The 25,940-nt window shown below is 54.5% G+C and overlaps 26 non-coding genes across 26 annotated transcripts; all 26 read left to right on the forward strand.

Moving 5' to 3' along the window:
- Window positions 1-751: 751 nt before the first annotated feature.
- On the forward strand, window positions 752-870 carry LOC126189658 (5S ribosomal RNA). The gene has a single exon (XR_007538157.1). It is a non-coding gene; the product is annotated as a 5S ribosomal RNA (ribosomal RNA).
- Window positions 871-1,730: 860 nt separating this feature from the next.
- Window positions 1,731-1,849, forward strand: LOC126189619 (5S ribosomal RNA). The gene has a single exon (XR_007538119.1). It is a non-coding gene; the product is annotated as a 5S ribosomal RNA (ribosomal RNA).
- An 855-nt stretch (window positions 1,850-2,704) lies between these two features.
- Window positions 2,705-2,823, forward strand: LOC126189660 (5S ribosomal RNA). Its single transcript, XR_007538159.1, has one exon. It is a non-coding gene; the product is annotated as a 5S ribosomal RNA (ribosomal RNA).
- Window positions 2,824-3,683: 860 nt separating this feature from the next.
- Window positions 3,684-3,802, forward strand: LOC126189620 (5S ribosomal RNA). Its single transcript, XR_007538120.1, has one exon. It is a non-coding gene; the product is annotated as a 5S ribosomal RNA (ribosomal RNA).
- Window positions 3,803-4,657: 855 nt separating this feature from the next.
- Window positions 4,658-4,776, forward strand: LOC126189640 (5S ribosomal RNA). The gene has a single exon (XR_007538139.1). It is a non-coding gene; the product is annotated as a 5S ribosomal RNA (ribosomal RNA).
- Window positions 4,777-5,627: 851 nt separating this feature from the next.
- LOC126189623 (5S ribosomal RNA) lies at window positions 5,628-5,746 on the forward strand. The gene has a single exon (XR_007538123.1). It is a non-coding gene; the product is annotated as a 5S ribosomal RNA (ribosomal RNA).
- Window positions 5,747-6,588: 842 nt separating this feature from the next.
- Window positions 6,589-6,707, forward strand: LOC126189612 (5S ribosomal RNA). The gene has a single exon (XR_007538112.1). It is a non-coding gene; the product is annotated as a 5S ribosomal RNA (ribosomal RNA).
- An 844-nt stretch (window positions 6,708-7,551) lies between these two features.
- LOC126189686 (5S ribosomal RNA) lies at window positions 7,552-7,670 on the forward strand. The gene has a single exon (XR_007538184.1). It is a non-coding gene; the product is annotated as a 5S ribosomal RNA (ribosomal RNA).
- An 871-nt stretch (window positions 7,671-8,541) lies between these two features.
- Window positions 8,542-8,660, forward strand: LOC126189621 (5S ribosomal RNA). The gene has a single exon (XR_007538121.1). It is a non-coding gene; the product is annotated as a 5S ribosomal RNA (ribosomal RNA).
- An 855-nt stretch (window positions 8,661-9,515) lies between these two features.
- LOC126189641 (5S ribosomal RNA) lies at window positions 9,516-9,634 on the forward strand. Its single transcript, XR_007538140.1, has one exon. It is a non-coding gene; the product is annotated as a 5S ribosomal RNA (ribosomal RNA).
- Window positions 9,635-10,500: 866 nt separating this feature from the next.
- LOC126189625 (5S ribosomal RNA) lies at window positions 10,501-10,619 on the forward strand. The gene has a single exon (XR_007538125.1). It is a non-coding gene; the product is annotated as a 5S ribosomal RNA (ribosomal RNA).
- Window positions 10,620-11,460: 841 nt separating this feature from the next.
- LOC126189548 (5S ribosomal RNA) lies at window positions 11,461-11,579 on the forward strand. The gene has a single exon (XR_007538051.1). It is a non-coding gene; the product is annotated as a 5S ribosomal RNA (ribosomal RNA).
- An 844-nt stretch (window positions 11,580-12,423) lies between these two features.
- LOC126189687 (5S ribosomal RNA) lies at window positions 12,424-12,542 on the forward strand. Its single transcript, XR_007538185.1, has one exon. It is a non-coding gene; the product is annotated as a 5S ribosomal RNA (ribosomal RNA).
- An 865-nt stretch (window positions 12,543-13,407) lies between these two features.
- On the forward strand, window positions 13,408-13,526 carry LOC126189642 (5S ribosomal RNA). Its single transcript, XR_007538141.1, has one exon. It is a non-coding gene; the product is annotated as a 5S ribosomal RNA (ribosomal RNA).
- An 866-nt stretch (window positions 13,527-14,392) lies between these two features.
- Window positions 14,393-14,511, forward strand: LOC126189626 (5S ribosomal RNA). Its single transcript, XR_007538126.1, has one exon. It is a non-coding gene; the product is annotated as a 5S ribosomal RNA (ribosomal RNA).
- Window positions 14,512-15,352: 841 nt separating this feature from the next.
- LOC126189549 (5S ribosomal RNA) lies at window positions 15,353-15,471 on the forward strand. The gene has a single exon (XR_007538052.1). It is a non-coding gene; the product is annotated as a 5S ribosomal RNA (ribosomal RNA).
- Window positions 15,472-16,315: 844 nt separating this feature from the next.
- On the forward strand, window positions 16,316-16,434 carry LOC126189688 (5S ribosomal RNA). Its single transcript, XR_007538186.1, has one exon. It is a non-coding gene; the product is annotated as a 5S ribosomal RNA (ribosomal RNA).
- Window positions 16,435-17,309: 875 nt separating this feature from the next.
- LOC126189622 (5S ribosomal RNA) lies at window positions 17,310-17,428 on the forward strand. Its single transcript, XR_007538122.1, has one exon. It is a non-coding gene; the product is annotated as a 5S ribosomal RNA (ribosomal RNA).
- Window positions 17,429-18,283: 855 nt separating this feature from the next.
- LOC126189643 (5S ribosomal RNA) lies at window positions 18,284-18,402 on the forward strand. The gene has a single exon (XR_007538142.1). It is a non-coding gene; the product is annotated as a 5S ribosomal RNA (ribosomal RNA).
- An 865-nt stretch (window positions 18,403-19,267) lies between these two features.
- Window positions 19,268-19,386, forward strand: LOC126189627 (5S ribosomal RNA). The gene has a single exon (XR_007538127.1). It is a non-coding gene; the product is annotated as a 5S ribosomal RNA (ribosomal RNA).
- Window positions 19,387-20,247: 861 nt separating this feature from the next.
- On the forward strand, window positions 20,248-20,366 carry LOC126189576 (5S ribosomal RNA). Its single transcript, XR_007538078.1, has one exon. It is a non-coding gene; the product is annotated as a 5S ribosomal RNA (ribosomal RNA).
- Window positions 20,367-21,223: 857 nt separating this feature from the next.
- On the forward strand, window positions 21,224-21,342 carry LOC126189577 (5S ribosomal RNA). The gene has a single exon (XR_007538079.1). It is a non-coding gene; the product is annotated as a 5S ribosomal RNA (ribosomal RNA).
- Window positions 21,343-22,199: 857 nt separating this feature from the next.
- LOC126189579 (5S ribosomal RNA) lies at window positions 22,200-22,318 on the forward strand. Its single transcript, XR_007538081.1, has one exon. It is a non-coding gene; the product is annotated as a 5S ribosomal RNA (ribosomal RNA).
- Window positions 22,319-23,170: 852 nt separating this feature from the next.
- On the forward strand, window positions 23,171-23,289 carry LOC126189644 (5S ribosomal RNA). Its single transcript, XR_007538143.1, has one exon. It is a non-coding gene; the product is annotated as a 5S ribosomal RNA (ribosomal RNA).
- Window positions 23,290-24,154: 865 nt separating this feature from the next.
- Window positions 24,155-24,273, forward strand: LOC126189664 (5S ribosomal RNA). Its single transcript, XR_007538163.1, has one exon. It is a non-coding gene; the product is annotated as a 5S ribosomal RNA (ribosomal RNA).
- An 851-nt stretch (window positions 24,274-25,124) lies between these two features.
- Window positions 25,125-25,243, forward strand: LOC126189503 (5S ribosomal RNA). The gene has a single exon (XR_007538007.1). It is a non-coding gene; the product is annotated as a 5S ribosomal RNA (ribosomal RNA).
- The last annotated feature ends 697 nt before the right edge of the window (window positions 25,244-25,940 follow it).

Below are 25,940 nucleotides of genomic sequence, written 5' to 3' on the forward strand. Positions count from 1 at the left end.
GTACGAAAATGCAGTAATTAACTCAGTTTGAGGGAGAATGTGCTAACCAAGTTTGCCAAGAAGACTTTGAAAACGTCAAAACAGTACAAATCGGCAGGTGATTTCTGAAATACGTCACCGCCTATTGTTGTGTAGGAGTGTAGAGTTCCAAATTTGATTTGTAACCACGAATTTATTCCTTAGTCGTCTCGTCTCGTCTCGTCTCGTCTCGTCCCGCAGACGTTTGTCGTGCTTGCGCTGTCATATGGACCACGACCCGAGCGGCAGCGAGCGGCAGTCGAGCAAAGTCGGGACAAGTCGGGACGGGGACTGGGACAGGGATAGTAATGGTGCGAATGCACTGCAAACTACGCAGACACCTGGTGTGAGGCGAGGCGTGGCGAGGCGAGGCGAGGCGAGGAAGCCCACATCGCTACCAGTGGGCCCTCCAGCACGACACTGCCACATCCCGCACAGGCCCTCCGCTGAACACCAGGGACAAGATGCGTCCTCCGCTAGTGTCGAAGGCTGAACGCGCCCAGCGAATGACAGGGGGTGCAACGAGCAGCAGTGCGTCTCACACACGCGGCGGTGCGCCCGCCAATTCGGCCGTCACTCTGCTGGGACGCCGGGCGCGCCTCCCCGCGCCGTCCTCGAGGAACTGGCGGTTGCGGAAGGAAGCGCTTTCGTCAAATGCTGCCGAAAACTAACATTTTGTGTGTTGGGAGAAAAGCCGAACGCGAATTCTGCCGTGCTCCTACATTAGATGAGCGCCAACGGCCATACCATGATGAATACACCGGTTCTCGTCCGTTCACCGAAGTTAAGCATCATCGGGCCCGACTAGTACTTTGATGGGTGACCACCTGGGAAACCCGGGTGCTGCTGGCTCCATTCCTGTTTTTTTTTTTTTTGTTATGTCACCAGCCCAATTTTCAAACTACCTATCTGTTGTGACAAAGATGCTTCTTTATGCCTTTTAAACTACTGTAATGGTACGAAAATGCAGTAATTAACTCAGTTTGAGGGAGAATGTGCTAACCAAGTTTGCCAAAAAGACTTTGAAAACGACAAAACAGTACGAATCGGCAGGTGATTTCTGAAATACGTCACCGCCTATTGTTGTGTAGGAGTGTAGAGTTCCAAATTTGATTTGTAACCACGAATTTATTCCTTAGTCGTCTCGTCTCGTCTCGTCTCGTCTCGTCCCGCAGACGTTTGTCGTGCTTGCGCTGTCATATGGACCACGACCCGAGCGGCAGCGAGCGGCAGTCGAGCAAAGTCGGGACAAGTCGGGACGGGGACAGGGACAGGGATAGGAATGGTGCGAATGCACTGCAAACTACGCAGACACCTGGTGTGAGGCGAGGCGAGGCGAGGCGAGTCGAGGCGAGGCGAGGAAGCCCACATCGCTACCAGTGGGCCCTCCAGCACGACACTGCCACATCCCGCACAGGCCCTCCGCTGAACACCAGGGACAAGATGCGTCCTCCGCTAGTGTCGAAGGCTGAACGCGCCCAGCGAATGACAGGGGGTGCAACGAGCAGCAGTGCGTCTCACACACGCGGCGGTGCGCCCGCCAATTCGGCCGTCACTCTGCTGGGACGCCGGGCGCGCCTCCCCGCGCCGTCCTCGAGGAACTGGCGGTTGCGGAAGGAAGCGCTTTCGTCAAATGCGGCCGAAAACTAACATTTTGTGTGTTGGGAGAAAAGCCGAACGCGAATTCTGCCGTGCTCCTACATTAGATGAGCGTCAACGGCCATACCATGATGAATACACCGGTTCTCGTCCGATCACCGAAGTTAAGCATCATCTGGCCCGGCTAGTACTTGGATGGGTGACCGCCTGGGAAACCCGGGTGCTGTTGGCTCCCTTCCTGTTTTTTTTTGTTATGTCGCCAGCCCAATTTTCAAACTACCTTTCTGTTGTGACAAAGATGCTTCTTTAAGCCTTTTAAACTACTGTAATGGTACGAAAATGCAGTAATTAACTCAGTTTGAGGGAGAATGTGCTAACCAAGTTTGCCAAGAAGACTTTGAAAACGTCAAAACAGTACAAATCGGCAGGTGATTTCTGAAATACGTCACCGCCTATTGTTGTGTAGGAGTGTAGAGTTCCAAATTTGATTTGTAACCACGAATTTATTCCTTAGTCGTCTCGTCTCGTCTCGTCTCGTCTCGTCTCGTCCCGCAGACGTTTGTCGTGCTTGCGCTGTCATATGGACCACGACCCGAGCGGCAGCGAGCGGCAGTCGAGCAAAGTCGGGACAAGTCGGGACGGGGACTGGGACAGGGATAGTAATGGTGCGAATGCACTGCAAACTACGCAGACACCTGGTGTGAGGCGAGGCGTGGCGAGGCGAGGCGAGGCGAGGAAGCCCACATCGCTACCAGTGGGCCCTCCAGCACGACACTGCCACATCCCGCACAGGCCCTCCGCTGAACACCAGGGACAAGATGCGTCCTCCGCTAGTGTCGAAGGCTGAACGCGCCCAGCGAATGACAGGGGGTGCAACGAGCAGCAGTGCGTCTCACACACGCGGCGGTGCGCCCGCCAATTCGGCCGTCACTCTGCTGGGACGCCGGGCGCGCCTCCCCGCGCCGTCCTCGAGGAACTGGCGGTTGCGGAAGGAAGCGCTTTCGTCAAATGCTGCCGAAAACTAACATTTTGTGTGTTGGGAGAAAAGCCGAACGCGAATTCTGCCGTGCTCCTACATTAGATGAGCGCCAACGGCCATACCATGATGAATACACCGGTTCTCGTCCGTTCACCGAAGTTAAGCATCATCGGGCCCGACTAGTACTTTGATGGGTGACCACCTGGGAAACCCGGGTGCTGCTGGCTCCATTCCTGTTTTTTTTTTTTTTGTTATGTCACCAGCCCAATTTTCAAACTACCTATCTGTTGTGACAAAGATGCTTCTTTATGCCTTTTAAACTACTGTAATGGTACGAAAATGCAGTAATTAACTCAGTTTGAGGGAGAATGTGCTAACCAAGTTTGCCAAAAAGACTTTGAAAACGACAAAACAGTACGAATCGGCAGGTGATTTCTGAAATACGTCACCGCCTATTGTTGTGTAGGAGTGTAGAGTTCCAAATTTGATTTGTAACCACGAATTTATTCCTTAGTCGTCTCGTCTCGTCTCGTCTCGTCTCGTCCCGCAGACGTTTGTCGTGCTTGCGCTGTCATATGGACCACGACCCGAGCGGCAGCGAGCGGCAGTCGAGCAAAGTCGGGACAAGTCGGGACGGGGACAGGGACAGGGATAGGAATGGTGCGAATGCACTGCAAACTACGCAGACACCTGGTGTGAGGCGAGGCGAGGCGAGGCGAGTCGAGGCGAGGCGAGGAAGCCCACATCGCTACCAGTGGGCCCTCCAGCACGACACTGCCACATCCCGCACAGGCCCTCCGCTGAACACCAGGGACAAGATGCGTCCTCCGCTAGTGTCGAAGGCTGAACGCGCCCAGCGAATGACAGGGGGTGCAACGAGCAGCAGTGCGTCTCACACACGCGGCGGTGCGCCCGCCAATTCGGCCGTCACTCTGCTGGGACGCCGGGCGCGCCTCCCCGCGCCGTCCTCGAGGAACTGGCGGTTGCGGAAGGAAGCGCTTTCGTCAAATGCGGCCGAAAACTAACATTTTGTGTGTTGGGAGAAAAGCCGAACGCGAATTCTGCCGTGCTCCTACATTAGATGAGCGTCAACGGCCATACCATGATGAATACACCGGTTCTCGTCCGATCACCGAAGTTAAGCATCATCTGGCCCGGCTAGTACTTGGATGGGTGACCGCCTGGGAAACCCGGGTGCTGTTGGCTCCCTTCCTGTTTTTTTTTGTTATGTCGCCAGCCCAATTTTCAAACTACCTTTCTGTTGTGACAAAGATGCTTCTTTAAGCCTTTTAAACTACTGTAATGGTACGAAAATGCAGTAATTAACTCAGTTTGAGGGAGAATGTGCTAACCAAGTTTGCCAAGAAGACTTTGAAAACGTCAAAACAGTACAAATCGGCAGGTGATTTCTGAAATACGTCACCGCCTATTGTTGTGTAGGAGTGTAGAGTTCCAAATTTGATTTGTAACCACGAATTTATTCCTTAGTCGTCTCGTCTCGTCTCGTCTCGTCTCGTCTCGTCCCGCAGACGTTTGTCGTGCTTGCGCTGTCATATGGACCACGACCCGAGCGGCAGCGAGCGGCAGTCGAGCAAAGTCGGGACAAGTCGGGACGGGGACTGGGACAGGGATAGGAATGGTGCGAATGCACTGCAAACTACGCAGACACCTGGTGTGAGGCGAGGCGTGGCGAGGCGAGGCGAGGCGAGGAAGCCCACATCGCTACCAGTGGGCCCTCCAGCACGACACTGCCACATCCCGCACAGGCCCTCCGCTGAACACCAGGGACAAGATGCGTCCTCCGCTAGTGTCGAAGGCTGAACGCGCCCAGCGAATGACAGGGGGTGCAACGAGCAGCAGTGCGTCTCACACACGCGGCGGTGCGCCCGCCAATTCGGCCGTCACTCTGCTGGGACGCCGGGCGCGCCTCCCCGCGCCGTCCTCGAGGAACTGGCGGTTGCGGAAGGAAGCGCTTTCGTCAAATGCTGCCGAAAACTAACATTTTGTGTGTTGGGAGAAAAGCCGAACGCGAATTCTGCCGTGCTCCTACATTAGATGAGCGCCAACGGCCATACCATGATGAATACACCGGTTCTCGTCCGTTCACCGAAGTTAAGCATCATCGGGCCCGACTAGTACTTGGATGGGTGACCACCTGGGAAATCCGGGTGCTGCTGGCTCCATTCCTGTTTTTTTTTTTTTTTGTTATGTCACCAGCCCAATTTTCAAACTACCTTTCTGTTGTGACAAAGATGCTTCTTTATGCCTTTTAAACTACTGTAATGGTACGAAAATGCAGTAATTAACTCAGTTTGAGGGAGAATGTGCTAACCAAGTTTGCCAAAAAGACTTTGAAAACGACAAAACAGTACGAATCGGCAGGTGATTTCTGAAATACGTCACCGCCTATTGTTGTGTAGGAGTGTAGAGTTCCAAATTTGATTTGTAACCACGAATTTATTCCTTAGTCGTCTCGTCTCGTCTCGTCTCGTCTCGTCTCGTCCCGCAGACGTTTGTCGTGCTTGCGCTGTCATATGGACCACGACCCGAGCGGCAGCGAGCGGCAGTCGAGCAAAGTCGGGACAAGTCGGGACGGGGACAGGGACAGGGATAGGAATGGTGCGAATGCACTGCAAACTACGCAGACACCTGGTGTGAGGCGAGGCGAGGCGAGGCGAGGAAGCCCACATCGCTACCAGTGGGCCCTCCAGCACGACACTGCCACATCCCGCACAGGCCCTCCGCTGAACACCAGGGACAAGATGCGTCCTCCGCTAGTGTCGAAGGCTGAACGCGCCCAGCGAATGACAGGGGGTGCAACGAGCAGCAGTGCGTCTCACACACGCGGCGGTGCGCCCGCCAATTCGGCCGTCACTCTGCTGGGACGCCGGGCGCGCCTCCCCGCGCCGTCCTCGAGGAACTGGCGGTTGCGGAAGGAAGCGCTTTCGTCAAATGCGGCCGAAAACTAACATTTTGTGTGTTGGGAGAAAAGCCGAACGCGAATTCTGCCGTGCTCCTACATTAGATGAGCGTCAAAGGCCATACCATGATGAATACACCGGTTCTCGTCCGATCACCGAAGTTAAGCATCATCGGGCCCGGCTAGTACTTGGATGGGTGACCGCCTGGGAAACCCGGGTGCTGTTGGCTCCCTTCCTGTTTTTTTTTTTGTTATGTCGCCAGCCCAATTTTCAAACTACCTTTCTGTTGTGACAAAGATGCTTCTTTAAGCCTTTTAAACTACTGTAATGGTACGAAAATGCAGTAATTAACTCAGTTTGAGGGAGAATGTGCTAACCAAGTTTGCCAAGAAGACTTTGAAAACGTCAAAACAGTACAAATCGGCAGGTGATTTCTGAAATACGTCACCGCCTATTGTTGTGTAGGAGTGTAGAGTTCCAAATTTGATTTGTAACCACGAATTTATTCCTTAGTCGTCTCGTCTCGTCTCGTCTCGTCCCGCAGACGTTTGTCGTGCTTGCGCTGTCATATGGACCACGACCCGAGCGGCAGCGAGCGGCAGTCGAGCAAAGTCGGGACAAGTCGGGACGGGGACGGGGACAGGGATAGGAATGGTGCGAATGCACTGCAAACTACGCAGACACCTGGTGTGTGGCGAGGCGAGGCGAGGCGAGGCGAAGAAGCCCACATCGCTACCAGTGGGCCCTCCAGCACGACACTGCCACACCCCGCACAGGCCTTCCGCTGAACACCAGGGACAAGATGCGTCCTCCGCTAGTGTCGAAGGGTGCACGCGCCCAGCGAATGACAGGGGGTGCAACGAGCAGCAGTGCGTCTCACACACGCGGCGGTGCGCCCGCCAATTCGGCCGTCACTCTGCTGGGACGCCGGGCGCGCCTCCCCGCGCCGTCCTCGAGGAACTGGCGGTTGCGGAAGGAAGCGCTTTCGTCAAATGCGGCCGAAAACTAACATTTTGTGTGTTGGGAGAAAAGCCGAACGCGAATTCTGCCGTGCTCCTACATTAGATGAGCGTCAACGGCCACACCATGATGAATACACCGGTTCTCGTCCGATCACCGAAGTTAAGCATCATCGGGCCCGGCTAGTACTTGGATGGGTAACCGCCTGGGAAACCCGGGTGCTGTTGGCTCCCTTCCTGTTTTTTTTTGTTATGTCGCCAGCCCAATTTTCAAACTACCTTTCTGTTGTGACAAAGATGCTTCTTTAAGCCTTTTAAACTACTGTAATGGTACGAAAATGCAGTAATTAACTCAGTTTGAGGGAGAATGTGCTAACCAAGTTTGCCAAGAAGACTTTGAAAACGTCAAAACAGTACAAATCGGCAGGTGATTTCTGAAATACGTCACCGCCTATTGTTGTGTAGGAGTGTAGAGTTCCAAATTTGATTTGTAACCACGAATTTATTCCTTAGTCGTCTCGTCTCGTCTCGTCTCGTCTCGTCCCGCAGACGTTTGTCATGCTTGCGCTGTCATATGGACCACGACCCGAGCGGCAGCGAGCGGCAGTCGAGCAAAGTCGGGACAAGTCGGGACGGGGACAGGGACAGGGATAGGAATGGTGCAATGCACTGCAAACTACGCAGACACCTGGTGTGTGGCGAGGCGAGGCGAGGCGAGGCGAGGAAGCCCACATCGCTACCAGTGGGCCCTCCAGCACGACACTGCCACACCCCACACAGGCCTTCCGCTGAACATCAGGGACAAGATGCGTCCTCCGCTAGTGTCGAAGGCTGCACGCGCCCAGCGAATGACAGGGGGTGCAACGAGCAGCAGTGCGTCTCACACACGCGGCGGTGCGCCCGCCAATTCGGCCGTCACTCTGCTGGGACGCCGGGCGCGCCTCCCCGCGCCGTCCTCGAGGAACTGGCGGTTGCGGAAGGAAGCGCTTTCGTCAAATGCGGCCGAAAACTAACATTTTGTGTGTTGGGAGAAAAGCCGAACGCGAATTCTGCCGTGCTCCTACATTAGATGAGCGCCAACGGCCATACCATGATGAATACACCGGTTCTCGTCCGTTCACCGAAGTTAAGCATCATCGGGCCCGACTAGTACTTGGATGGGTGACCACCTGGGGAACCCGGGTGCTGCTGGCTCCATTCCTGTTTTTTTTTTTTTTTGTTATGTCACCAGCCCAATTTTCAAACTACCTATCTGTTGTGACAAAGATGCTTCTTTATGCCTTTTAAACTACTGTAATGGTACGAAAATGCAGTAATTAACTCAGTTTGAGGGAGAATGTGCTAACCAAGTTTGCCAAAAAGACTTTGAAAACGACAAAACAGTACGAATCGGCAGGTGATTTCTGAAATACGTCACCGCCTATTGTTGTGTAGGAGTGTAGAGTTCCAAATTTGATTTGTAACCACGAATTTATTCCTTAGTCGTCTCGTCTCGTCTCGTCTCGTCTCGTCTCGTCCCGCAGACGTTTGTCGTGCTTGCGCTGTCATATGGACCACGACCCGAGCGGCAGCGAGCGGCAGTCGAGCAAAGTCGGGACAAGTCGGGACAGGGACAGGGACAGGGATAGGAATGGTGCGAATGCACTGCAAACTACGCAGACACCTGGTGTGAGGCAAGGCGAGGCGAGGCGAGGCGAGGCGAGGCGAATCGAGGAAGCCCACATCGCTACCAGTGGGCCCTCCAGCACGACACTGCCACATCCCGCACAGGCCCTCCGCTGAACACCAGGGACAAGATGCGTCCTCCGCTAGTGTCGAAGGCTGAACGCGCCCAGCGAATGACAGGGGGTGCAACGAGCAGCAGTGCGTCTCACACACGCGGCGGTGCGCCCGCCAATTCGGCCGTCACTCTGCTGGGACGCCGGGCGCGCCTCCCCGCGCCGTCCTCGAGGAACTGGCGGTTGCGGAAGGAAGCGCTTTCGTCAAATGCGGCCGAAAACTAACATTTTGTGTGTTGGGAGAAAAGCCGAACGCGAATTCTGCCGTGCTCCTACATTAGATGAGCGTCAACGGCCATACCATGATGAATACACCGGTTCTCGTCCGATCACCGAAGTTAAGCATCATCTGGCCCGGCTAGTACTTGGATGGGTGACCGCCTGGGAAACCCGGGTGCTGTTGGCTCCCTTCCTGTTTTTTTTTGTTATGTCGCCAGCCCAATTTTCAAACTACCTTTCTGTTGTGACAAAGATGCTTCTTTAAGCCTTTTAAACTACTGTAATGGTACGAAAATGCAGTAATTAACTCAGTTTGAGGGAGAATGTGCTAACCAAGTTTGCCAAGAAGACTTTGAAAACGTCAAAACAGTACAAATCGGCAGGTGATTTCTGAAATACGTCACCGCCTATTGTTGTGTAGGAGTGTAGAGTTCCAAATTTGATTTGTAACCACGAATTTATTCCTTAGTCGTCTCGTCTCGTCTCGTCTCGTCTCGTCTCGTCCCGCAGACGTTTGTCGTGCTTGCGCTGTCATATGGACCACGACCCGAGCGGCAGCGAGCGGCAGTCGAGCAAAGTCGGGACAAGTCGGGACGGGGACTGGGACAGGGATAGGAATGGTGCGAATGCACTGCAAACTACGCAGACACCTGGTGTGAGGCGAGGCGTGGCGAGGCGAGGCGAGGCGAGGAAGCCCACATCGCTACCAGTGGGCCCTCCAGCACGACACTGCCACATCCCGCACAGGCCCTCCGCTGAACACCAGGGACAAGATGCGTCCTCCGCTAGTGTCGAAGGCTGAACGCGCCCAGCGAATGACAGGGGGTGCAACGAGCAGCAGTGCGTCTCACACACGCGGCGGTGCGCCCGCCAATTCGGCCGTCACTCTGCTGGGACGCCGGGCGCGCCTCCCCGCGCCGTCCTCGAGGAACTGGCGGTTGCGGAAGGAAGCGCTTTCGTCAAATGCTGCCGAAAACTAACATTTTGTGTGTTGGGAGAAAAGCCGAACGCGAATTCTGCCGTGCTCCTACATTAGATGAGCGCCAACGGCCATACCATGATGAATACACCGGTTCTCGTCCGTTCACCGAAGTTAAGCATCATCGGGCCCGACTAGTACTTGGATGGGTGACCACCTGGGAAATCCGGGTGCTGCTGGCTCCATTCCTGTTTTTTTTTTTTTTTGTTATGTCACCAGCCCAATTTTCAAACTACCTTTCTGTTGTGACAAAGATGCTTCTTTATGCCTTTTAAACTACTGTAATGGTACGAAAATGCAGTAATTAACTCAGTTTGAGGGAGAATGTGCTAACCAAGTTTTCCAAAAAGACTTTGAAAACGACAAAACAGTACGAATCGGCAGGTGATTTCTGAAATACGTCACCGCCTATTGTTGTGTAGGAGTGTAGAGTTCCAAATTTGATTTGTAACCACGAATTTATTCCTTAGTCGTCTCGTCTCGTCTCGTCACGTCTCGTCTCGTCCCGCAGACGTTTGTCGTGCTTGCGCTGTCATATGGACCACGACCCGAGCGGCAGCGAGCGGCAGTCGAGCAAAGTCGGGACAAGTCGGGACGGGGACAGGGACAGGGATAGGAATGGTGCGAATGCACTGCAAACTACGCAGACACCTGGTGTGAGGCGAGGCGAGGCGAGGCGAGTCGAGGCGAGGCGAGGAAGCCCACATCGCTACCAGTGGGCCCTCCAGCACGACACTGCCACATCCCGCACAGGCCCTCCGCTGAACACCAGGGACAAGATGCGTCCTCCGCTAGTGTCGAAGGCTGAACGCGCCCAGCGAATGACAGGGGGTGCAACGAGCAGCAGTGCGTCTCACACACGCGGCGGTGCGCCCGCCAATTCGGCCGTCACTCTGCTGGGACGCCGGGCGCGCCTCCCCGCGCCGTCCTCGAGGAACTGGCGGTTGCGGAAGGAAGCGCTTTCGTCAAATGCGGCCGAAAACTAACATTTTGTGTGTTGGGAGAAAAGCCGAACGCGAATTCTGCCGTGCTCCTACATTAGATGAGCGTCAAAGGCCATACCATGATGAATACACCGGTTCTCGTCCGATCACCGAAGTTAAGCATCATCGGGCCCGGCTAGTACTTGGATGGGTGACCGCCTGGGAAACCCGGGTGCTGTTGGCTCCCTTCCTGTTTTTTTTTTGTTATGTCGCCAGCCCAATTTTCAAACTACCTTTCTGTTGTGACAAAGATGCTTCTTTAAGCCTTTTAAACTACTGTAATGGTACGAAAATGCAGTAATTAACTCAGTTTGAGGGAGAATGTGCTAACCAAGTTTGCCAAGAAGACTTTGAAAACGTCAAAACAGTACAAATCGGCAGGTGATTTCTGAAATACGTCACCGCCTATTGTTGTGTAGGAGTGTAGAGTTCCAAATTTGATTTGTAACCACGAATTTATTCCTTAGTCGTCTCGTCTCGTCTCGTCTCGTCCCGCAGACGTTTGTCGTGCTTGCGCTGTCATATGGACCACGACCCGAGCGGCAGCGAGCGGCAGTCGAGCAAAGTCGGGACAAGTCGGGACGGGGACGGGGACAGGGATAGGAATGGTGCGAATGCACTGCAAACTACGCAGACACCTGGTGTGTGGCGAGGCGAGGCGAGGCGAGGCGAAGAAGCCCACATCGCTACCAGTGGGCCCTCCAGCACGACACTGCCACACCCCGCACAGGCCTTCCGCTGAACACCAGGGACAAGATGCGTCCTCCGCTAGTGTCGAAGGGTGCACGCGCCCAGCGAATGACAGGGGGTGCAACGAGCAGCAGTGCGTCTCACACACGCGGCGGTGCGCCCGCCAATTCGGCCGTCACTCTGCTGGGACGCCGGGCGCGCCTCCCCGCGCCGTCCTCGAGGAACTGGCGGTTGCGGAAGGAAGCGCTTTCGTCAAATGCGGCCGAAAACTAACATTTTGTGTGTTGGGAGAAAAGCCGAACGCGAATTCTGCCGTGCTCCTACATTAGATGAGCGTCAACGGCCACACCATGATGAATACACCGGTTCTCGTCCGATCACCGAAGTTAAGCATCATCGGGCCCGGCTAGTACTTGGATGGGTGACCGCCTGGGAAACCCGGGTGCTGTTGGCTCCCTTCCTGTTTTTTTTTGTTATGTCGCCAGCCCAATTTTCAAACTACCTTTCTGTTGTGACAAAGATGCTTCTTTAAGCCTTTTAAACTACTGTAATGGTACGAAAATGCAGTAATTAACTCAGTTTGAGGGAGAATGTGCTAACCAAGTTTGCCAAGAAGACTTTGAAAACGTCAAAACAGTACAAATCGGCAGGTGATTTCTGAAATACGTCACCGCCTATTGTTGTGTAGGAGTGTAGAGTTCCAAATTTGATTTGTAACCACGAATTTATTCCTTAGTCGTCTCGTCTCGTCTCGTCTCGTCTCGTCCCGCAGACGTTTGTCATGCTTGCGCTGTCATATGGACCACGACCCGAGCGGCAGCGAGCGGCAGTCGAGCAAAGTCGGGACAAGTCGGGACGGGGACAGGGACAGGGATAGGAATGGTGCAATGCACTGCAAACTACGCAGACACCTGGTGTGTGGCGAGGCGAGGCGAGGCGAGGCGAGGAAGCCCACATCGCTACCAGTGGGCCCTCCAGCACGACACTGCCACACCCCACACAGGCCTTCCGCTGAACATCAGGGACAAGATGCGTCCTCCGCTAGTGTCGAAGGCTGCACGCGCCCAGCGAATGACAGGGGGTGCAACGAGCAGCAGTGCGTCTCACACACGCGGCGGTGCGCCCGCCAATTCGGCCGTCACTCTGCTGGGACGCCGGGCGCGCCTCCCCGCGCCGTCCTCGAGGAACTGGCGGTTGCGGAAGGAAGCGCTTTCGTCAAATGCGGCCGAAAACTAACATTTTGTGTGTTGGGAGAAAAGCCGAACGCGAATTCTGCCGTGCTCCTACATTAGATGAGCGCCAACGGCCATACCATGATGAATACACCGGTTCTCGTCCGTTCACCGAAGTTAAGCATCATCGGGCCCGACTAGTACTTGGATGGGTGACCACCTGGGGAACCCGGGTGCTGCTGGCTCCATTCCTGTTTTTTTTTTTTTTTTTTTGTTATGTCACCAGCCCAATTTTCAAACTACCTATCTGTTGTGACAAAGATGCTTCTTTATGCCTTTTAAACTACTGTAATGGTACGAAAATGCAGTAATTAACTCAGTTTGAGGGAGAATGTGCTAACCAAGTTTGCCAAAAAGACTTTGAAAACGACAAAACAGTACGAATCGGCAGGTGATTTCTGAAATACGTCACCGCCTATTGTTGTGTAGGAGTGTAGAGTTCCAAATTTGATTTGTAACCACGAATTTATTCCTTAGTCGTCTCGTCTCGTCTCGTCTCGTCTCGTCTCGTCCCGCAGACGTTTGTCGTGCTTGCGCTGTCATATGGACCACGACCCGAGCGGCAGCGAGCGGCAGTCGAGCAAAGTCGGGACAAGTCGGGACGGGGACTGGGACAGGGATAGGAATGGTGCGAATGCACTGCAAACTACGCAGACACCTGGTGTGAGGCGAGGCGTGGCGAGGCGAGGCGAGGCGAGGAAGCCCACATCGCTACCAGTGGGCCCTCCAGCACGACACTGCCACATCCCGCACAGGCCCTCCGCTGAACACCAGGGACAAGATGCGTCCTCCGCTAGTGTCGAAGGCTGAACGCGCCCAGCGAATGACAGGGGGTGCAACGAGCAGCAGTGCGTCTCACACACGCGGCGGTGCGCCCGCCAATTCGGCCGTCACTCTGCTGGGACGCCGGGCGCGCCTCCCCGCGCCGTCCTCGAGGAACTGGCGGTTGCGGAAGGAAGCGCTTTCGTCAAATGCTGCCGAAAACTAACATTTTGTGTGTTGGGAGAAAAGCCGAACGCGAATTCTGCCGTGCTCCTACATTAGATGAGCGCCAACGGCCATACCATGATGAATACACCGGTTCTCGTCCGTTCACCGAAGTTAAGCATCATCGGGCCCGACTAGTACTTGGATGGGTGACCACCTGGGAAATCCGGGTGCTGCTGGCTCCATTCCTGTTTTTTTTTTTTTTTGTTATGTCACCAGCCCAATTTTCAAACTACCTTTCTGTTGTGACAAAGATGCTTCTTTATGCCTTTTAAACTACTGTAATGGTACGAAAATGCAGTAATTAACTCAGTTTGAGGGAGAATGTGCTAACCAAGTTTTCCAAAAAGACTTTGAAAACGACAAAACAGTACGAATCGGCAGGTGATTTCTGAAATACGTCACCGCCTATTGTTGTGTAGGAGTGTAGAGTTCCAAATTTGATTTGTAACCACGAATTTATTCCTTAGTCGTCTCGTCTCGTCTCGTCACGTCTCGTCTCGTCCCGCAGACGTTTGTCGTGCTTGCGCTGTCATATGGACCACGACCCGAGCGGCAGCGAGCGGCAGTCGAGCAAAGTCGGGACAAGTCGGGACGGGGACAGGGACAGGGATAGGAATGGTGCGAATGCACTGCAAACTACGCAGACACCTGGTGTGAGGCGAGGCGAGGCGAGGCGAGTCGAGGCGAGGCGAGGAAGCCCACATCGCTACCAGTGGGCCCTCCAGCACGACACTGCCACATCCCGCACAGGCCCTCCGCTGAACACCAGGGACAAGATGCGTCCTCCGCTAGTGTCGAAGGCTGAACGCGCCCAGCGAATGACAGGGGGTGCAACGAGCAGCAGTGCGTCTCACACACGCGGCGGTGCGCCCGCCAATTCGGCCGTCACTCTGCTGGGACGCCGGGCGCGCCTCCCCGCGCCGTCCTCGAGGAACTGGCGGTTGCGGAAGGAAGCGCTTTCGTCAAATGCGGCCGAAAACTAACATTTTGTGTGTTGGGAGAAAAGCCGAACGCGAATTCTGCCGTGCTCCTACATTAGATGAGCGTCAAAGGCCATACCATGATGAATACACCGGTTCTCGTCCGATCACCGAAGTTAAGCATCATCGGGCCCGGCTAGTACTTGGATGGGTGACCGCCTGGGAAACCCGGGTGCTGTTGGCTCCCTTCCTGTTTTTTTTTTGTTATGTCGCCAGCCCAATTTTCAAACTACCTTTCTGTTGTGACAAAGATGCTTCTTTAAGCCTTTTAAACTACTGTAATGGTACGAAAATGCAGTAATTAACTCAGTTTGAGGGAGAATGTGCTAACCAAGTTTGCCAAGAAGACTTTGAAAACGTCAAAACAGTACAAATCGGCAGGTGATTTCTGAAATACGTCACCGCCTATTGTTGTGTAGGAGTGTAGAGTTCCAAATTTGATTTGTAACCACGAATTTATTCCTTAGTCGTCTCGTCTCGTCTCGTCTCGTCCCGCAGACGTTTGTCGTGCTTGCGCTGTCATATGGACCACGACCCGAGCGGCAGCGAGCGGCAGTCGAGCAAAGTCGGGACAAGTCGGGACGGGGACGGGGACAGGGATAGGAATGGTGCGAATGCACTGCAAACTACGCAGACACCTGGTGTGTGGCGAGGCGAGGCGAGGCGAGGCGAAGAAGCCCACATCGCTACCAGTGGGCCCTCCAGCACGACACTGCCACACCCCGCACAGGCCTTCCGCTGAACACCAGGGACAAGATGCGTCCTCCGCTAGTGTCGAAGGGTGCACGCGCCCAGCGAATGACAGGGGGTGCAACGAGCAGCAGTGCGTCTCACACACGCGGCGGTGCGCCCGCCAATTCGGCCGTCACTCTGCTGGGACGCCGGGCGCGCCTCCCCGCGCCGTCCTCGAGGAACTGGCGGTTGCGGAAGGAAGCGCTTTCGTCAAATGCGGCCGAAAACTAACATTTTGTGTGTTGGGAGAAAAGCCGAACGCGAATTCTGCCGTGCTCCTACATTAGATGAGCGTCAACGGCCACACCATGATGAATACACCGGTTCTCGTCCGATCACCGAAGTTAAGCATCATCGGGCCCGGCTAGTACTTGGATGGGTGACCGCCTGGGAAACCCGGGTGCTGTTGGCTCCCTTCCTGTTTTTTTTTGTTATGTCGCCAGCCCAATTTTCAAACTACCTTTCTGTTGTGACAAAGATGCTTCTTTAAGCCTTTTAAACTACTGTAATGGTACGAAAATGCAGTAATTAACTCAGTTTGAGGGAGAATGTGCTAACCAAGTTTGCCAAGAAGACTTTGAAAACGTCAAAACAGTACAAATCGGCAGGTGATTTCTGAAATACGTCACCGCCTATTGTTGTGTAGGAGTGTAGAGTTCCAAATTTGATTTGTAACCACGAATTTATTCCTTAGTCGTCTCGTCTCGTCTCGTCTCGTCTCGTCCCGCAGACGTTTGTCATGCTTGCGCTGTCATATGGACCACGACCCGAGCGGCAGCGAGCGGCAGTCGAGCAAAGTCGGGACAAGTCGGGACGGGGACAGGGACAGGGATAGGAATGGTGCAATGCACTGCAAACTACGCAGACACCTGGTGTGTGGCGAGGCGAGGCGAGGCGAGGCGAGGAAGCCCACATCGCTACCAGTGGGCCCTCCAGCACGACACTGCCACACCCCACACAGGCCTTCCGCTGAACATCAGGGACAAGATGCGTCCTCCGCTAGTGTCGAAGGCTGCACGCGCCCAGCGAATGACAGGGGGTGCAACGAGCAGCAGTGCGTCTCACACACGCGGCGGTGCGCCCGCCAATTCGGCCGTCACTCTGCTGGGACGCCGGGCGCGCCTCCCCGCGCCGTCCTCGAGGAACTGGCGGTTGCGGAAGGAAGCGCTTTCGTCAAATGCGGCCGAAAACTAACATTTTGTGTGTTGGGAGAAAAGCCGAACGCGAATTCTGCCGTGCTCCTACATTAGATGAGCGCCAACGGCCATACCATGATGAATACACCGGTTCTCGTCCGTTCACCGAAGTTAAGCATCATCGGGCCCGACTAGTACTTGGATGGGTGACCACCTGGGGAACCCGGGTGCTGCTGGCTCCATTCCTGTTTTTTTTTTTTTTTTTTTGTTATGTCACCAGCCCAATTTTCAAACTACCTATCTGTTGTGACAAAGATGCTTCTTTATGCCTTTTAAACTACTGTAATGGTACGAAAATGCAGTAATTAACTCAGTTTGAGGGAGAATGTGCTAACCAAGTTTGCCAAAAAGACTTTGAAAACGACAAAACAGTACGAATCGGCAGGTGATTTCTGAAATACGTCACCGCCTATTGTTGTGTAGGAGTGTAGAGTTCCAAATTTGATTTGTAACCACGAATTTATTCCTTAGTCGTCTCGTCTCGTCTCGTCTCGTCTCGTCTCGTCCCGCAGACGTTTGTCGTGCTTGCGCTGTCATATGGACCACGACCCGAGCGGCAGCGAGCGGCAGTCGAGCAAAGTCGGGACAAGTCGGGACAGGGACAGGGACAGGGATAGGAATGGTGCGAATGCACTGCAAACTACGCAGACACCTGGTGTGAGGCAAGGCGAGGCGAGGCGAGGCGAGGCGAGGCGAATCGAGGAAGCCCACATCGCTACCAGTGGGCCCTCCAGCACGACTCTGCCACATCCCGCACAGGCCCTCCGCTGAACACCAGGGACAAGATGCGTCCTCCGCTAGTGTCGAAGGCTGAACGCGCCCAGCGAATGACAGGGGGTGCAACGAGCAGCAGTGCGTCTCACACACGCGGCGGTGCGCCCGCCAATTCGGCCGTCACTCTGCTGGGACGCCGGGCGCGCCTCCCCGCGCCGTCCTCGAGGAACTGGCGGTTGCGGAAGGAAGCGCTTTCGTCAAATGCGGCCGAAAACTAACATTTTGTGTGTTGGGAGAAAAGCCGAACGCGAATTCTGCCGTGCTCCTACATTAGATGAGCGTCAACGGCCATACCATGATGAATACACCGGTTCTCGTCCGATCACCGAAGTTAAGCATCATCTGGCCCGGCTAGTACTTGGATGGGTGACCGCCTGGGAAACCCGGGTGCTGTTGGCTCCCTTCCTGTTTTTTTTTGTTATGTCGCCAGCCCAATTTTCAAACTACCTTTCTGTTGTGACAAAGATGCTTCTTTAAGCCTTTTAAACTACTGTAATGGTACGAAAATGCAGTAATTAACTCAGTTTGAGGGAGAATGTGCTAACCAAGTTTGCCAAGAAGACTTTGAAAACGTCAAAACAGTACAAATCGGCAGGTGATTTCTGAAATACGTCACCGCCTATTGTTGTGTAGGAGTGTAGAGTTCCAAATTTGATTTGTAACCACGAATTTATTCCTTAGTCGTCTCGTCTCGTCTCGTCTCGTCTCGTCTCGTCCCGCAGACGTTTGTCGTGCTTGCGCTGTCATATGGACCACGACCCGAGCGGCAGCGAGCGGCAGTCGAGCAAAGTCGGGACAAGTCGGGACGGGGACTGGGACAGGGATAGGAATGGTGCGAATGCACTGCAAACTACGCAGACACCTGGTGTGAGGCGAGGCGTGGCGAGGCGAGGCGAGGCGAGGAAGCCCACATCGCTACCAGTGGGCCCTCCAGCACGACACTGCCACATCCCGCACAGGCCCTCCGCTGAACACCAGGGACAAGATGCGTCCTCCGCTAGTGTCGAAGGCTGAACGCGCCCAGCGAATGACAGGGGGTGCAACGAGCAGCAGTGCGTCTCACACACGCGGCGGTGCGCCCGCCAATTCAGCCGTCACTCTGCTGGGACGCCGGGCGCGCCTCCCCGCGCCGTCCTCGAGGAACTGGCGGTTGCGGAAGGAAGCGCTTTCGTCAAATGCTGCCGAAAACTAACATTTTGTGTGTTGGGAGAAAAGCCGAACGCGAATTCTGCCGTGCTCCTACATTAGATGAGCGCCAACGGCCATACCATGATGAATACACCGGTTCTCGTCCGTTCACCGAAGTTAAGCATCATCGGGCCCGACTAGTACTTGGATGGGTGACCACCTGGGAAATCCGGGTGCTGCTGGCTCCATTCCTGTTTTTTTTTTTTTTGTTATGTCACCAGCCCAATTTTCAAACTACCTTTCTGTTGTGACAAAGATGCTTCTTTATGCCTTTTAAACTACTGTAATGGTACGAAAATGCAGTAATTAACTCAGTTTGAGGGAGAATGTGCTAACCAAGTTTGCCAAAAAGACTTTGAAAACGACAAAACAGTACGAATCGGCAGGTGATTTCTGAAATACGTCACCGCCTATTTTTGTGTAGGAGTGTAGATTTCCAAATTTGATTTGTAACCACGAATTTATTCCTTAGTCGTCTCGTCTCGTCTCGTCTCGTCTCGTCTCGTCCCGCAGACGTTTGTCGTGCTTGCGCTGTCATATGGACCACGACCCGAGCGGCAGCGAGCGGCAGTCGAGCAAAGTCGGGACAAGTCGGGACGGGGACAGGGACAGGGATAGGAATGGTGCGAATGCACTGCAAACTACGCAGACACCTGGTGTGAGGCGAGGCGAGGCGAGGCGAGTCGAGGCGAGGCGAGGAAGCCCACATCGCTACCAGTGGGCCCTCCAGCACGACACTGCCACATCCCGCACAGGCCCTCCGCTGAACACCAGGGACAAGATGCGTCCTCCGCTAGTGTCGAAGGCTGAACGCGCCCAGCGAATGACAGGGGGTGCAACGAGCAGCAGTGCGTCTCACACACGCGGCGGTGCGCCCGCCAATTCGGCCGTCACTCTGCTGGGACGCCGGGCGCGCCTCCCCGCGCCGTCCTCGAGGAACTGGCGGTTGCGGAAGGAAGCGCTTTCGTCAAATGCGGCCGAAAACTAACATTTTGTGTGTTGGGAGAAAAGCCGAACGCGAATTCTGCCGTGCTCCTACATTAGATGAGCGTCAAAGGCCATACCATGATGAATACACCGGTTCTCGTCCGATCACCGAAGTTAAGCATCATCGGGCCCGGCTAGTACTTGGATGGGTGACCGCCTGGGAAACCCGGGTGCTGTTGGCTCCCTTCCTGTTTTTTTTTTGTTATGTCGCCAGCCCAATTTTCAAACTACCTTTCTGTTGTGACAAAGATGCTTCTTTAAGCCTTTTAAACTACTGTAATGGTACGAAAATGCAGTAATTAACTCAGTTTGAGGGAGAATGTGCTAACCAAGTTTGCCAAGAAGACTTTGAAAACGTCAAAACAGTACAAATCGGCAGGTGATTTCTGAAATACGTCACCGCCTATTGTTGTGTAGGAGTGTAGAGTTCCAAATTTGATTTGTAACCACGAATTTATTCCTTAGTCGTCTCGTCTCGTCTCGTCTCGTCTCGTCTCGTCCCGCAGACGTTTGTCGTGCTTGCGCTGTCATATGGACCACGACCCGAGCGGCAGCGAGCGGCAGTCGAGCAAAGTCGGGACAAGTCGGGACGGGGACAGGGACAGGGATAGGAATGGTGCGAATGCACTGCAAACTACGCAGACACCTGGTGTGAGGCGAGGCGAGGCGAGGCGAGTCGAGGCGAGGCGAGGAAGCCCACATCGCTACCAGTGGGCCCTCCAGCACGACACTGCCACATCCCGCACAGGCCCTCCGCTGAACACCAGGGACAAGATGCGTCCTCCGCTAGTGTCGAAGGCTGAACGCGCCCAGCGAATGACAGGGGGTGCAACGAGCAGCAGTGCGTCTCACACACGCGGCGGTGCGCCCGCCAATTCGGCCGTCACTCTGCTGGGACGCCGGGCGCGCCTCCCCGCGCCGTCCTCGAGGAACTGGCGGTTGCGGAAGGAAGCGCTTTCGTCAAATGCGGCCGAAAACTAACATTTTGTGTGTTGGGAGAAAAGCCGAACGCGAATTCTGCCGTGCTCCTACATTAGATGAGCGTCAACGGCCATACCATGATGAATACACCGGTTCTCGTCCGATCACCGAAGTTAAGCATCATCGGGCCCGGCTAGTACTTGGATGGGTGACCGCCTGGGAAACCCGGGTGCTGCTGGCTCCCTTCCTGTTTTTTTTTTTGTTATGTCGCCAGCCCAATTTTCAAACTATCTTTCTGTTGTGACAAAGATGCTTCTTTAAGCCTTTTAAACTACTGTAATGGTACGAAAATGCAGTAATTAACTCAGTTTGAGGGAGAATGTGCTAACCAAGTTTGCCAAGAAGACTTTGTAAACAACAAAACATTACGAATCGTTAGGTGATTTCTGAAATACGTCACCGCCTATTGTTGTGTAGGAGTGTAGAGTTCCAAATATGATTTGTAACCACGAATTTATTCCTTAGTCGTCTCGTCTCGTCTCGTCTCGTCTCGTCCCGCAGACGTTTGTCGTGCTTGCGCTGTCATATGGACCACGACCCGAGCGGCAGCGAGCGGCAGTCGAGCAAAGTCGGGACAAGTCGGGACGGGGACAGGGACAGGGATAGGAATGGTGCGAATGCACTGCAAACTACGCAGACACCTGGTGTGAGGCGAGGCGAGGCGAGGCGAGTCGAGGCGAGGCGAGGAAGCCCACATCGCTACCAGTGGGCCCTCCAGCACGACACTGCCACATCCCGCACAGGCCCTCCGCTGAACACCAGGGACAAGATGCGTCCTCCGCTAGTGTCGAAGGCTGAACGCGCCCAGCGAATGACAGGGGGTGCAACGAGCAGCAGTGCGTCTCACACACGCGGCGGTGCGCCCGCCAATTCGGCCGTCACTCTGCTGGGACGCCGGGCGCGCCTCCCCGCGCCGTCCTCGAGGAACTGGCGGTTGCGGAAGGAAGCGCTTTCGTCAAATGCGGCCGAAAACTAACATTTTGTGTGTTGGGAGAAAAGCCGAACGCGAATTCTGCCGTGCTCCTACATTAGATGAGCGTCAACGGCCATACCATGATGAATACACCGGTTCTCGTCCGATCACCGAAGTTAAGCATCATCGGGCCCGGCTAGTACTTGGATGGGTGACCGCCTGGGAAACCCGGGTGCTGCTGGCTCCCTTCCTGTTTTTTTTTTTGTTATGTCGCCAGCCCAATTTTCAAACTATCTTTCTGTTGTGACAAAGATGCTTCTTTAAGCCTTTTAAACTACTGTAATGGTACGAAAATGCAGTAATTAACTCAGTTTGAGGGAGAATGTGCTAACCAAGTTTGCCAAGAAGACTTTGTAAACAACAAAACATTACGAATCGTTAGGTGATTTCTGAAATACGTCACCGCCTATTGTTGTGTAGGAGTGTAGAGTTCCAAATTTGATTTGTAACCACGAATTTATTCCTTAGTCGTCTCGTCTCGTCTCGTCTCGTCTCGTCCCGCAGACGTTTGTCGTGCTTGCGCTGTCATATGGACCACGACCCGAGCGGCAGCGAGCGGCAGTCGAGCAAAGTCGGGACAAGTCGGGACGGGGACAGGGACAGGGATAGGAATGGTGCGAATGCACTGCAAACTACGCAGACACCTGGTGTGAGGCGAGGCGAGGCGAGGCGAGTCGAGGCGAGGCGAGGAAGCCCACATCGCTACCAGTGGGCCCTCCAGCACGACACTGCCACATCCCGCACAGGCCCTCCGCTGAACACCAGGGACAAGATGCGTCCTCCGCTAGTGTCGAAGGCTGAACGCGCCCAGCGAATGACAGGGGGTGCAACGAGCAGCAGTGCGTCTCACACACGCGGCGGTGCGCCCGCCAATTCGGCCGTCACTCTGCTGGGACGCCGGGCGCGCCTCCCCGCGCCGTCCTCGAGGAACTGGCGGTTGCGGAAGGAAGCGCTTTCGTCAAATGCGGCCGAAAACTAACATTTTGTGTGTTGGGAGAAAAGCCGAACGCGAATTCTGCCGTGCTCCTACATTAGATGAGCGTCAACGGCCATACCATGATGAATACACCGGTTCTCGTCCGATCACCGAAGTTAAGCATCATCGGGCCCGGCTAGTACTTGGATGGGTGACCGCCTGGGAAACCCGGGTGCTGCTGGCTCCCTTCCTGTTTTTTTTTTTGTTATGTCGCCAGCCCAATTTTCAAACTATCTTTCTGTTGTGACAAAGATGCTTCTTTAAGCCTTTTAAACTACTGTAATGGTACGAAAATGCAGTAATTAACTCAGTTTGAGGGAAAATGTGCTAATCAAGTTTGCCAAGAAGACTTTGAAAACGTCAAAACAGTACAAATCGGCAGGTGATTTCTGAAATACGTCACCGCCTATTGTTGTGTAGGAGTGTAGAGTTCCAAATTTGATTTGTAACGACGAATTTAATCGTTAGTCGTCTCGTCTCGTCTCGTCTCGTCTCGTCCCGCAGACGTTTGTCGTGCTTGCGCTGTCATATGGACCACGACCCGAGCGGCAGCGAGCGGCAGTCGAGCAAAGTCGGGACAAGTCGGGACGGGGACTGGGACAGGGATAGGAATGGTGCGAATGCACTGCAAACTACGCAGACACCTGGTGTGAGGCGAGGCGTGGCGAGGCGAGGCGAGGCGAGGAAGCCCACATCGCTACCAGTGGGCCCTCCAGCACGACACTGCCACATCCCACACAGGCCCTCCGCTGAACACCAGGGACAAGATGCGTCCTCCGCTAGTGTCGAAGGCTGAACGCGCCCAGCGAATGACAGGGGGTGCAACGAGCAGCAGTGCGTCTCACACACGCGGCGGTGCGCCCGCCAATTCGGCCGTCACTCTGCTGGGACGCCGGGCGCGCCTCCCCGCGCCGTCCTCGAGGAACTGGCGGTTGCGGAAGGAAGCGCTTTCGTCAAATGCTGCCGAAAACTAACATTTTGTGTGTTGGGAGAAAAGCCGAACGCGAATTCTGCCGTGCTCCTACATTAGATGAGCGCCAACGGCCATACCATGATGAATACACCGGTTCTCGTCCGTTCACCGAAGTTAAGCATCATCGGGCCCGACTAGTACTTGGATGGGTGACCACCTGGGAAATCCGGGTGCTGCTGGCTCCATTCCTGTTTTTTTTTCTTTTGTTATGTCACCAGCCCAATTTTCAAACTACCTTTCTGTTGTGACAAAGATGCTTCTTTATGCCTTTTAAACTACTGTAATGGTACGAAAATGCAGTAATTAACTCAGTTTGAGGGAGAATGTGCTAACCAAATTTGCCAAAAAGACTTTGAAAACGACAAAACAGTACGAATCGGCAGGTGATTTCTGAAATACGTCACCGCCTATTGTTGTGTAGGAGTGTAGAGTTCCAAATTTGATTTGTAACCACGAATTTATTCCTTAGTCGTCTCGTCTCGTCTCGTCTCGTCTCGTCTCGTCCCGCAGACGTTTGTCGTGCTTGCGCTGTCATATGGACCACGACCCGAGCGGCAGCGAGCGGCAGTCGAGCAAAGTCGGGACAAGTCGGGACGGGGACAGGGACAGGGATAGGAATGGTGCGAATGCACTGCAAACTACGCAGACACCTGGTGTGAGGCGAGGCGAGGCGAGGCGAGTCGAGGCGAGGCGAGGAAGCCCACATCGCTACCAGTGGGCCCTCCAGCACGACACTGCCACATCCCGCACAGGCCCTCCGCTGAACACCAGGGACAAGATGCGTCCTCCGCTAGTGTCGAAGGCTGAACGCGCCCAGCGAATGACAGGGGGTGCAACGAGCAGCAGTGCGTCTCACACACGCGGCGGTGCGCCCGCCAATTCGGCCGTCACTCTGCTGGGACGCCGGGCGCGCCTCCCCGCGCCGTCCTCGAGGAACTGGCGGTTGCGGAAGGAAGCGCTTTCGTCAAATGCGGCCGAAAACTAACATTTTGTGTGTTGGGAGAAAAGCCGAACGCGAATTCTGCCGTGCTCCTACATTAGATGAGCGTCAAAGGCCATACCATGATGAATACACCGGTTCTCGTCCGATCACCGAAGTTAAGCATCATCGGGCCCGGCTAGTACTTGGATGGGTTACCGCCTGGGAAACCCGGGTGCTGTTGGCTCCCTTCCTGTTTTTTTTTTGTTATGTCGCCAGCCCAATTTTCAAACTACCTTTCTGTTGTGACAAAGATGCTTCTTTAAGCCTTTTAAACTACTGTAATGGTACGAAAATGCAGTAATTAACTCAGTTTGAGGGAGAATGTGCTAACCAAGTTTGCCAAGAAGACTTTGAAAACGTCAAAACAGTACAAATCGGCAGGTGATTTCTGAAATACGTCACCGCCTATTGTTGTGTAGGAGTGTAGAGTTCCAAATTTGATTTGTAACCACGAATTTATTCCTTAGTCGTCTCGTCTCGTCTCGTCTCGTCTCGTCTCGTCCCGCAGACGTTTGTCGTGCTTGCGCTGTCATATGGACCACGACCCGAGCGGCAGCGAGCGGCAGTCGAGCAAAGTCGGGACAAGTCGGGACGGGGACGGGGACAGGGATAGGAATGGTGCGAATGCACTGCAAACTACGCAGACACCTGGTGTGTGGCGAGGCGAGGCGAGGCGAGGCGAAGAAGCCCACATCGCTACCAGTGGGCCCTCCAGCACGACACTGCCACACCCCGCACAGGCCTTCCGCTGAACACCAGGGACAAGATGCGTCCTCCGCTAGTGTCGAAGGGTGCACGCGCCCAGCGAATGACAGGGGGTGCAACGAGCAGCAGTGCGTCTCACACACGCGGCGGTGCGCCCGCCAATTCGGCCGTCACTCTGCTGGGACGCCGGGCGCGCCTCCCCGCGCCGTCCTCGAGGAACTGGCGGTTGCGGAAGGAAGCGCTTTCGTCAAATGCGGCCGAAAACTAACATTTTGTGTGTTGGGAGAAAAGCCGAACGCGAATTCTGCCGTGCTCCTACATTAGATGAGCGTCAACGGCCATACCATGATGAATACACCGGTTCTCGTCCGATCACCGAAGTTAAGCATCATCGGGCCCGGCTAGTACTTGGATGGGTGACCGCCTGGGAAACCCGGGTGCTGTTGGCTCCCTTCCTGTTTTTTTTTGTTATGTCGCCAGCCCAATTTTCAAACTACCTTTCTGTTGTGACAAAGATGCTTCTTTAAGCCTTTTAAACTACTGTAATGGTACGAAAATGCAGTAATTAACTCAGTTTGAGGGAGAATGTGCTAACCAAGTTTGCCAAGAAGACTTTGAAAACGTCAAAACAGTACAAATCGGCAGGTGATTTCTGAAATACGTCACCGCCTATTGTTGTGTAGGAGTGTAGAGTTCCAAATTTGATTTGTAACCACGAATTTATTCCTTAGTCGTCTCGTCTCGTCTCGTCTCGTCTCGTCCCGCAGACGTTTGTCATGCTTGCGCTGTCATATGGACCACGACCCGAGCGGCAGCGAGCGGCAGTCGAGCAAAGTCGGGACAAGTCGGGACGGGGACGGGGACAGGGATAGGAATGGTGCGAATGCACTGCAAACTACGCAGACACCTGGTGTGTGGCGAGGCGAGGCGAGGCGAGGCGAGGAAGCCCACATCGCTACCAGTGGGCCCTCCAGCACGACACTGCCACACCCCACACAGGCCTTCCGCTGAACATCAGGGACAAGATGCGTCCTCCGCTAGTGTCGAAGGCTGCACGCGCCCAGCGAATGACAGGGGGTGCAACGAGCAGCAGTGCGTCTCACACACGCGGCGGTGCGCCCGCCAATTCGGCCGTCACTCTGCTGG

This window comes from Schistocerca cancellata, chromosome 5 (genome assembly GCF_023864275.1).
Source record: "Schistocerca cancellata isolate TAMUIC-IGC-003103 chromosome 5, iqSchCanc2.1, whole genome shotgun sequence".
NCBI classification, from domain to species: domain Eukaryota; kingdom Metazoa; phylum Arthropoda; class Insecta; order Orthoptera; family Acrididae; genus Schistocerca; species Schistocerca cancellata.